This window comes from Equus caballus, chromosome X (assembly GCF_041296265.1).
Source record: "Equus caballus isolate H_3958 breed thoroughbred chromosome X, TB-T2T, whole genome shotgun sequence".
NCBI classification, from domain to species: domain Eukaryota; kingdom Metazoa; phylum Chordata; class Mammalia; order Perissodactyla; family Equidae; genus Equus; species Equus caballus.
In genome coordinates, this window is record NC_091715.1 from 128919576 (window position 1) to 128930936 (window position 11361).

General features: G+C 49.0%; 1 long non-coding RNA gene across 1 annotated transcript; it reads left to right on the forward strand.

The window, feature by feature from the left end:
- Window positions 1–290: 290 nt before the first annotated feature.
- On the forward strand, window positions 291–2428 carry LOC102147889 (uncharacterized). Its single transcript, XR_291167.4, has 3 exons — window positions 291–424; window positions 622–699; window positions 2042–2428. It is a non-coding gene; the product is annotated as an uncharacterized lncRNA (long non-coding RNA).
- Window positions 2429–11361: the final 8933 nt, after the last annotated feature.

Consider the following 11361-nt stretch of genomic DNA (forward strand, 5'->3'; position numbering starts at 1 on the left):
CCTGTATCTAGAGCCTGTGCTCCTTCCCACTTCTCTCTAGAGCATCTCTGTGCCAGTTTGAGCAAATGACAGTCCCATACCTTCCCCATTTTAGCCAGCAAGGTTGGGATTGATCAGGCGGATTAGTGTGATGATGGCAGAAAATAATACTGCATTATCTTGGTATATCTGGATGTTTTACCTCCCAGACTACTCAGGTTTCTCTGGAAGAAGCATCCAGAAGACAGGGTAAGGAGTGAGAAGGAAAATTCCTTCTCTCCTTGTCTTGTTCTCTTTTCCTGAGTCCCAGGTTCTGATTGGTTAAGCACCAAGAGGAATGATCATGACTCACAATGTGGTCCAGAACCTAGTAATCACATCTATTTACAGAATCCAAGCACTGGCCACAACCACGTGGGTTACTCCGTGTTCAGAGCTGAATACGGTGAGTGAGAGGTGCTGGAAGAGGGGGCACATACTACCTATGTTTGGGTACCATCTCCACAGCTGTTCCCTGGATAGGATACTCAGCTAGCTTGGCCTTGGAGCTCTTCCTTGGCTCGAGCAAAATCCCTCCACTCCAACTTCTCCTGTGGGAGGAGTTACCAAAATGTCCTCACAGTGTTCTCTGTATTTCAACAGGTCCACTGGACAACGGACAGTGATTGTGGCCTCAAGATCCAATCACTCAGAGAGAGGTGCGAGGGAACTCAGCTCCAGGTAGGAGTTTCTGCTCTTTCCCCATCTCAGCATCCAGCCTTGGCCACAGTTCTGAGATTACTACCAATTTAAAATACCAAAATATTGGCTTAAATACCAATTCACATCATAAATGGGTGTTTAATTGTAGAAATTTCTGCTGAGTGGTCGTACTTCTCATGCCATATTACCTTGTGAGTCTCTGATATGGAACAACTATAGAGTTAACATTGAAGTGTGACCCGTGTGCGTATTGTCTAGAGGTAGGACATGGATTCTGACGGGATGTCAGAGGGATAATGGCGAGGACAGGGCTTTGTGTGCTTTATGGAGCTGTTCCCCTGAGGAACTAAAATGACTGTTATGAGGAGATGTGACTTGGCCCCGCGCTGGCTGCCCCCTCAGTCCCACATAACCACTGAGGAAATTGAGGCACAGGTGCCTGTAAGAGGGACGCAGGCCACACGCCCTTCCTTGAGTGGCAGGGAAGGCTCAGTTACCCAGGTTTCCTCCCATCCCATAGAGAACCATGGAAAGACACTGAGATATGTGTTCAGCATCTAAAAGAAATTGGAGAGAGATGAGAACTATTATTAGTGTACAGTATTTGATCAACAAAAAGAAGTGGCAAAACTGCCTTGCTTTTAAAGGATTGCCTTCCTGTAAAAACCTTAGCAATCACCTAGGAAGTAGATCGGGAAAGATTGGTTGATATAAGTTAAAAATATATTTTTCATACTCTTCTAATAATTAAGAAATATAATAGAAATAAAATATCCTATTTAAATTGGTCACAAACATTGTAAAACCCTTAAAATTATAACTAAGTTTTTAAAAACATAGAAATACGCATGAAACTTTTTACAAGCTTTCTGTTTGGACACTAAAATAATATTTTTAAATATTTTTGGGGGAGGAAGACTAATTTGTGATATGGTACGATTCTACTGTAATTTTATTTATGAATTCAGTGAAATTCCAAACATAAATCACAACAGGATTTTGAGTGTGTGGAACTAGATGACTAGATTATAAAATTACCTTGAAGAGAAAATGTGAGGGATTACCTAAGAGAGGGAGCTCGCCACATTGTATACTAAAACTTACTCTATAGGATTAACAATTGAAACAGGAATGGATAAATATGTCAATGGAACAAAATAGAGATTCTAGACATATTTTCATATATATGTGGGAATCAAAGAAATGATACAGCTGGCATTTCAAATCAGATGTTGCCTCAAGATATGTGTGTGTGTGTGTGTGTGTGTGTGTGTGTTAGGGAGATGGAAGTGCACAGGGGCTTCTGGAGCCACCTGGTACTTCTCTTGTAGGTAATTCTGGATTTCATTAACTTTGCCAGGTTTTTCTTGGTTGTGCTCTCTTCCTGAAGCCCTCTGTGGTGTCAGCCAGTCATGGATAAACGAGACTCTGAAGTGAAGCCCAGCACCCCGACACTGCGCATCAGGAGGAAGGCAGATGAATACCTAAAACCCACCCTGGTCTACAAAAACGTGCTGAGCTTTTTACTCGGTAGGCAGCTAGGGGGGCACAAAAACGATGTGCATCTGTCACGGTGGCTGTGGATGTTGACACAAACCACACCAGAGTGGAGCTGGCCTTTGCCAAAAAGTCCTGTGGGTAACCCACCTGTTCTCCTTGGGGATTATGAAAAATCCCAGAAAATGATGTGGATCAACAAATCCTTCCCCTGATAGAAGCATTAAAATTGAAGCTATGTTTTCACGTCTTTGGGTTTGATGTGTTTTTGTTCATGTGGTCTCCGTACTTCTGACCCTTCTCTGTGCTACCCAAAGGCCACAAACATGTGAACTCTGGCTACTTAGAGAATGTTTACTAACATTGCAGAGTCTGGGGGATTTGGAGTCAAGAGGGGCCTTGTTTAGAGAAGCTGAAAAAGCTGCTGAGTTTATGAATGGAAACACCCTACACCTCAAATTTACTGGAGGGATGGGGCTTCAATGAGGCCATTCAGAGGTCTTGATTTGTCTCCCCCTAACTTTAAGGGAGACAGTGGGAAGAAGTCAGAATCACAAATAAGGAATTTAACTGGAATTGACTGGGAGGGTTGGGGGAGTACTCCTCTGTGTAGAGGCCACGTTTCAGGGAACTGTAGGGCTCAAGGCCCAGAGATGGGGTCTCCAAAATAGCCGTGAAAGCCCCTACCAAGGGAGAAAAAGATTTAAATAGCTGCTAAACTCCATCCAGATAAGGGAGATGTCATGACCCTGACTTCTTGTGCCTCCCAGTGCTCGATAGACCCTGGGAGAGACAAGTAGTTGCAAAAGGGGAGGGTGGCAGATGCTGGTGGAGTCCCAGTGGAAGGACTATGCCACACCTCCCCTTTCTACTGCAGGCCTGAGCTGGAGTAAGGGAGAGGCTTTGACATTGAAAGAAGATTAGAGTTGTCATTATCACCTTGGACAGGACATACAAACTGCTGAACACTGACCATGAGGAATATTAAGCTCACTGAAGATATTCTATTACCTGCTAGTGATCAAAAAAGTCATGAGCCTGACCCTGGGATTGATGATTGGGAGCAGAGAAGAAAGAAGCCAGCAGAATGGACTCAGCCAGGGCATCAGAAGGGGTTAGGGGACAAAATTATTGGGTTTTGGCCCCTGCTTGTTCTATATAACAGTTACACAGACACGGGAATGGCGAATCCCCAATTCAGGATGGTGCTTCCGTGAGGGACAGATGGAGTCACTGTTTTTGAAGTTTTATTTCCTTAGCTGGGAGGTGAGGATACAGGCATTCCTTGTACCATTCCCTACACATTCTATACATTTCTATGTTCCTGACATACTTCACCAATAGAGAAAAGAGAAAGGGAGATAACGAGGCAAGCAGAAATGCCCAAGAGAAAAAGAGTTGTGTAGAACATATCTTTCAAGTATAGGTGGAAAATAACTTTGAGCCTAGAATTCTACTTCCAGGCAAACACTGGTGTGTGAGGGTGAATTAAATGCATTTTTAACATACATAGTGTCTGTGTGTGAGTTTCCAGGAAGCAGACCCCGAGACAAACCTGGGAGTACAAAGAGCTTACTTGAGAGGGAATCCCAGGTAGCACCAGTAGGAGTGCGGGGAAGAGAGCTTAGAACGAGGGAAGCCAACTAAGGGGGATGATCTAGCAAGTCACCACTGTGGGCAACTGGGGCTTATTCCAGGGAGGGAGGGCACTATGGGAGGCCATGTAGAACATACATCCCAAGTGCAGGATGAGGAAGCTGGAGTATGTAGCCACCAAAAACCCAACGGTTATTATTAAAGGAATAGCTACTTCCAGGGACAATAAATTTGGCACTTCCAATTGGCCTTGTGTCACGTTCATCATGTTCCAAAGGTGAGAAAAAAATCCTTCAGGCAGAGAGTCACACGTGATTGTAATAAGCAGCCTTGTGGGTGTAGATGTGAAACCTAGTCTTAAAGGACAAGAATCAAAATACATAAGTCAGTGTCAGAATCTTTTTGACATTGTCTGTTCCTTAAATATGTCAATACTGCACCCACTGCGTATTTTCAATTAACTAGAATTATCTTTCTTCTCTAAAGTTGAATATGTATTTACCAATTGGCAATTTTAGTTGAAAACTGGTTCCAGGAACCCGGGTCCCAGAGCATTTTGAGATAAGTTTTCAGCTGCCTAAAGGAACATTTGCATTGTAGGCATTAAAATCTTCTCCCAGAGGAAAAGAAAGCAAGACTTTTGTAGTCTGCTCTGCTTGAAGATGTGCCATGCTGGGTGGCTGGGCACGGGTGTCCCCCTAGGATTTCATAAAGATCTTGGGCTGCAAGTGTCAGCAACTCTATTCATGCCATCCAGTCTAGAGGGGCCCAAGCTGCAACGTCTCATGTCCTGCCTGAGGGGTTCCTCAGCATGCAGAGCTCAAAGAACCTCCCCTGGGCACCTGTAGCAGCTGGAAATGTATTTACATTCCTATAATTACCCTCTCTATGTTAAGGAATGTGTCGCCCAGTAGGTTGCTCCCACCCACCTGCACTCATCCAAACCCACACCCAGCATAACGTCCTTGTAATGCGTGCCCCTCTCCCCAGGGATTCTCAGAAATGGTGTTCTGGGTGGTGACTCCATTTCAGCACCAACACAGTCACTGGTGCCTACAGACGGCCTTCTCAAGCTTTGATGGGAGTCCAGCAACGAGTCTTCATCACAGTTTAGATGAGGCTTATAATGCCCAGCTCCACTATTTGTTGTTTTTACCTATTTCCAGTCCCATCAACCATTGATTATTGGCAAAATGCCTAAGAGCTATGACAATTTCAGGCTGCAGTTTTGGGGCATCATGTGAGTGATTGGGGACTCCTAGAGGCTTGAAGGACCCCAGCTGCTTGTCCTCTGGATTAACTTTAAAAGAGTTGGATTCAACCAAGCATAATCCCTGTTTCCAGCAATTCAGGCTAGTAGAGCTTGGAAAGAGCTATGCTTAAGTGGGGACATACCCTCAAAGAGAAAACCCAAGAAGGGGTTTCAGACCACAACTGGCCCAGAGTCAGTCAAAGCAAATCTGAGAAGAAGAGAAAGTATCTTTGGAGTCTCACTACTTATTCTTTAGGGATCCCCATCACTTCCCATCTGTGTCCTAGGCCCTGATATGCTGTTCACCACCTTAAACTATAGATCCATATTTCCTAAACTCTTTCAGGGATCTATGAGATATTAATAATGGTTCTGTAAACAAAGTACTCCCTTGACCAGTATGTTTGGGAAACTCTTTATACTGTGTTACAGCCTTCTACGAGTGATGTACAATGTCCATCAGCATAAAAGAAGCCTGCTTTTACTCCTCCATCTCTCCTCCTACTCTTCACCTTCCTCTGTCTCTTCCTCTTCTTTTCCTCCTTCTCCTTTCTCTCCTCCTCTCCCTTCCATTCATCCTCCTCTTCCTTCCCAAGAAGGTAGCTGGATACAGAGGGAGCTTACATAACATGATTGCAGGAAAAGAACAGACTGTCTCTTTTGCTCTCTCCTCCTCCTTGGTCTTTGGGTGTTGGCCATTGTATAACTGGGTCTGGCTGGCTGTAGGCACACCCCAGCGATTCTGGTGTCTGTGGTTGCTGTTGTGGCTTCCAATAAGGAGAGATGCACACCTTAGGCCATCCTCTTCCCTATCTCAAGCCTCTTCCTGTTGACTAAGACTCTTCTCAGCACCTCTATAGAGTCTCTTTCTGAGGCCTGCAGCTGGAACTCATTCATATTACAAATAAGCCATGGGGAACCCAAAGGCACCATCTCAGGGCCTCTCCTAAATGCTAGGCTGTCATTTCTAACCTCCTGTTGCCTCCTCCTGTTGGTGTGGGGCACTGAGAGAATGTCTTCCTCCCAGAGCTCCAGGTAGAATGTGGGGCCAGGTGCCTTTCTGCTCTGAGACTCCCAGCCTGTTTTGAATCTCTGTTCATGTTTCCCGTCCTGATAGTCTCCCCTTCCTTTCCAAGTCTCTCAACACTTAGCCTTTTCTCTCCAGTGTCACTGCATACAGTTATACAGGAGTGTGTACCTGGGGAGATGCTCCTTGGGGAACCTGGTGGTTGAAGTGGGATATGACGGAGCCATGGAGTCACCAAGAGTGGAGTCAGGGATATCTGGGCAGGCCAGGGGCTTGGGTGAAAGAGTGAGGCAATGGAGCAGGGGTGCAGGTCAAGCAGGTCCAAAAACCTGCACAGCATCTCCTGGGGGCTCTGTCAGGGGAAGGAGACAGAAATCCAGGGGGAAGTGGAGCAGGAAAAGAGATAGCGTCCACAGCACTAAGCTTGCCAGGCAGAAAGGAAGCAAATTCTCTCTATATTTAAAATATTTCAAAATTTAAAAGTTGGAGGATGAGTGAAAAATAAAAATAAAATTGGAAGGATAGGGTAAAGACAAAATTCTGTACCCAGGCTGGTAAATTCTCATGGGAGTGTAGAAGAACATTTCTGAAACTGCTTTACAGGTACACTTGTTGAACAAATAAGTCAATGGATGGGGGTGGTGGGAGCCAGCTTTCTTATTGTTGGTGAGGGAAGATATAATTAAGTAAGAAGATAGCTAGAATAATTCATATGGTAATGGATTAGAGTTGGAAACACCAGTATGAAGTCATGTTTATCTCAATATAGACACAGATGGATAGATGTAGAAATATTTGTAGATATGTGTGTATACAAGTTATTAGTTTCCTATTGCTGCTGTAACAAAGTACCACAAACTCAGTGGCTTAACATGCAAAAAATTTTTTCTTAGCCTTCTGGAGGTCAGAAATCTAAATTCAAGTTGTTACTAGGGCTGCATTCCTTCTGGAGGTTTCAGACGAGATTTCTTTTCCTTGCCTTTTTCAGTCTGCATTCCTTGGTTCCTGAACCCTTCCTGGCATCACTCCAACTTCCTGCTTCTGCAGTAATATCTCCTCTGCTCACTCCGCTCCTCCTGTCTCTCTCATAAGGACTTGCGGTGGGTTCAGGGACTTGGGGTGATCCAGGAAGAGACAGGACCATGAGAGGCAGTAGCACACAAGCCTTATTTGGGCAGCGCTCCCACAGACTTGTACGAAAGCAGAAGTCTCTCTCAGTGGGAGACCTTCCAGAGACAGAGGCATGGGGCCACCACCCAGGTGGGGAATAGGGGAGGGAATTGCCAGGGAAGACGGGGACATCGAAGAGCAGACTTTCGTATCTAGGCAATGTCACTCAGCAGCTTAGTGGGGAGCCTCTGGGTCAGACAGCTCTGAAGGGCAGCAGCCCTTTGGGGTCTTTTATAGCCCCAGGACTTGACTTATCTATGGTTAGCAGATGTTGGGTGAAGTTTTATGGTGTATGTGACATAGGTAGGCTCCAAATGACTTTTTAAAAATGTTTTTTGGGTTATATTTAAGTCAGCTGGATGTGTGAGAATTTGAGTTTGGCAACAGAGGGCTTGGAGCTAATGGTCCCAGCCTGCTGTGAAGACACAGATGACATAGGGGCTCGTGGGGAGGAGGCACCTACAGCTGAGGACAGGGCAAAAGGAGAGAGGAGAGGCAGCAGTGGTTACCAGAGGGCATACGTAGCTCTCTCAATTGCTCACTTTTCACCAAAGCCCTAAAGCTGCAGATTGTCAAGTTGGTTGTGGGTTTGAGAGTCTGATCAAAGCCATGGACGCCCTTCCTGGAAAAACCAAAAGATTTAGAAAATGTCCAACCCATCCACGGACCCTCCAACACTGCGCTGTCCAATATGGTAGCCACTAGACGCACGTGGACCTGGTTAAAATAAAAATTCCGCTCCTACGCACGTTTCCAGCGCTCAACAGGCCGCAGGTCAGAGGGTTCTATGGGCAGCTCTGCTCTAGAAGCCCCCAGCCCCAGCAAGGCTGAGAAGCCCCGCCCCTAAGGAGGACCCAGCATGCTGGGCAGGCCCGCAGCCCCACGCCCAGTCTAAGCCGGGCTGGCCTGTGCTTCTGAATACAGGCAGGCGCAGAAGAAGCGGAGCAGCAACACTCATAACCCCGGTGAATAAGCCTGGACGTCCATCCAGCCTCGGGGAACCCTGAGTCTCCTTCACCCACGGCCCCTCAGCCAGAGCCACGCCTGGCAAAGGCGCAAATCCTCAACCCCTCCTTGTTCTCCCCTCGAGGTGTGCGCAGTTCAGCCGACATCACCGTGCCCCTCATCCTGCTGTAGCCTCCCAAGAGGCTTTCTCAGGAGAAAAATCCGCGGCAGCAGGGCGGGCCACCAGGAATGTGGTCTGCGTCAGTAACGAAGGACACTTCCAGGTTCATCAGGCCGGGAGCAGGCGCTGCTCTAAGCCTCCTCGTCTACTAGATCATGGAGCCCTTGCCCCGTGGTAGGAGGTGGGCACTAGCATCATGCCCGGAATACAGAGGAGGGCGCAGAGGGGTGAGGCTTAGGAGGACTGGCTCACTTGTCCCAGGTCACAGAGCAAATGCCAGAGGGACGTGGTGACAAGGCCAGACTCCATAGATTCCTGCCATGCCCATGTCTACAAACATCCAAGCGTTCTTAGCACAATCTCTGAGGTCACAGAGCCAGTCACAGACATGTCTCCAGACGAGGCCCTGCCTACATGCTATGGGGCCTCTCTCCCTGTATTTGTCCACCCGGCTCATGTTCCTGTCCACTTTCCTGGGGGCGGGGGGGATCAAGAAAAAAATACTCAGGACGCTTCCCATTGAGTCATCCCAAATGGACACTGTCCCCCTACCACCCTTTCTCTTTACGGTAGCCAGGACTTTAGCTGCAGACCAATGGAGGTGTGGTAACCTGCTAGCTGTGTGACCCTGACACCCAGGGCTTCTGTCCGTCACATGAGAATAATCATAGCATCTATTTCACAAAATTTCCTGTGGCGCAGCCCATCGTCTGCAGAGAGGACAGCAGTGTGCCTGGCACGGAGGAAGCGCTCAAGAAAGGTCATTGCTCCTGGGGACTCATTCCTAGGCAGCTTCTCTTCCCCCCTCCCAGGCAGCTGACCGTCGCTGGAGGGCAGCCAGGAACCGTGTGGCTTTTGCCTGTCACCCTCCCTTAACCCCTCCTGCCTCACAGCTGGGCAGCCCTCCCCCCACTGACCCCAAGCTTCCACCACGTCTCCCGGGGAGTCGACCTGATCCTCCGGGTTTCCCTCCATCGGCCCTTCCAGATGAAAACTCCACTCCACCCCGGGCTGGTGGCTTCTCCCCAAACCCTCCTGAATGAAGCCGCGCTCCCAGGGCCCATGGATAAGGAGCTGTGTGAAAAGAGGGCACTCGGGGAGAGGCAAGGGGGACGAGCCCCTGAAAGCTCTCAAAGACAGTGTGAAATCAGATGCCAGGGGTGCGGGCGCGGCCCCATCGCGCCCCCGGGTGAAGATGTTCCACCGCAGGAAGGGACGCTCCCAGCCCCGGACGACCCCCGGGAAGGCCTGGCTGGGTCGCAGGGAGCAGCGGCAGGGACCCGGGCCGGACAGGGTCCCGCCGCCCTTCGTTCCTCCCTGCACCCGCTGCCCGCTCAGGGCTGGAAGCGGCCAGTTCGCGGAGCAGGAGCGGGACCCGAGCTCCGCTACCTGCGCCTGCACCCGCGCCCCAGGGACGGCCACCCCCTCTGGCTGCTCCGGGACTCACTGTCTCAGAGCCCAAGGCTCTCCCAGGCTCACTGAGTGCAGCTGCCCAGGGCGCAGGCGCGCAGCCGCGCTGCAAACTACATCTCTGAGTCCCACATCTCTGAGACCCACCAAGGCCGAGGTGCCCGACCTGGCTGCCAGGGTCAGAGTTGGGCTCCTTTGTCTGGACTTGAACCTCCGGGCCCCTGGCTCCTGTCAATGCCACCCATCCTTGCAAGGGTCCCTGGACACCTTCGGAAGTGGGCGCGGCTGACTTTTTTCCCAGGAGGAGAAGGGCCTCTGATAGTGGAAGTCCAGGAGCTCCTGCCCATAAGACGGTACTGCTTCCAGGAGGTCGCTGATCCCGGGGAAACCCCCCGGCGGCTCCTGAAGCTTTGCTATGGATGACTTCGACTTGCGATGCCTACCATGTCATCTGCTGCTGTTGGTATTGGAGCGGTTCCTGACCATGCTGTCCCAGGAGATTCTGCAGGGTGCAGAAGCTGCATCCGCAGAGCTGTGAAGAAGCTGTGACTCTTTTAGAGTCTAAGCAGAGAGAGCTTGCGAGACTAAGACAATAAGTGAGTGAGTGAGTGAGAGACAGAGACAGACAGAGACAGAGACAGAGAGACAGAGAGAGGTTTTATCTGTGGTTTGGTTGGACTCGAAGACTGGAACATCACAGAGTCTTATTTCCCCATTCGGATTTTCTTGATTGCCCCGAGCAGACCTCACATGGGCGAGTGACTTTGTGGAGTTTAGTCTGGAACGTCCATCCTCCAGATTCTCCCCCAGCGCACAGAGTGAGCAGCAAAGAGCGCCTGTTTCCACCGGAGGCAGCTTTGCTGCTGCAATAGTTACTGTCCGCGCTGGAGCGCGATCTAAGGGCTTCAAATCCCGGCTCTTGTGCGCTGCCCACCAGCTATGGGACTTTGGGCAAGTTACTCTTCCTCCTCGGGCCTCAATTTCCTTGTTGGTAAAATGGCTTCTGGGATTGTTTTGAGGATTAAAGGGAGAGCAGCATGTACGTTTTGATCACACTGCCGCCATGATCACACTGCTGGCACACAGTGCTTAAAGCCGTTAGCTGTTGTTGTATTGGGGTCAGCAGTCTGGTCTCCTCTGCAGCGCTGGGTCTCAGGTAATGGTGAACTTAGAAAACCCATTTGGCACTGAGGTTCGAGGTCACTGGCCCCAGGACCCCCCAAGTTAGCTTATCTAGCAGTGAGGAACGGAGCATCTGGGAAAGGGGGAGTGAAGTACTTGAGAAGATCTAGGGGGGAAAGCCGTGCCCTGGGGAGTGATGTGGATTAAGGCTGCCCCAGGTAGAGAAGCCCAAGGTGACCTGGCCTACATGCCGATCTATATGACCCAGTGGATTTTTATGGTATGAATTAGGGCTGCCCCAGGGAGAGAAGCCCAGGGCATCCTCACCTACATGCCGATCTATACGACCAGATTCGTATCTAAAGTTATACGACCGCACAATAACCAGATCCCATCTGCACTGAAATCATTTAATGACTTTTTACATCATCTTTTCTTTTTCCAGTAAAAATAAGTCACGTACCCGTGCCTTATAAATTT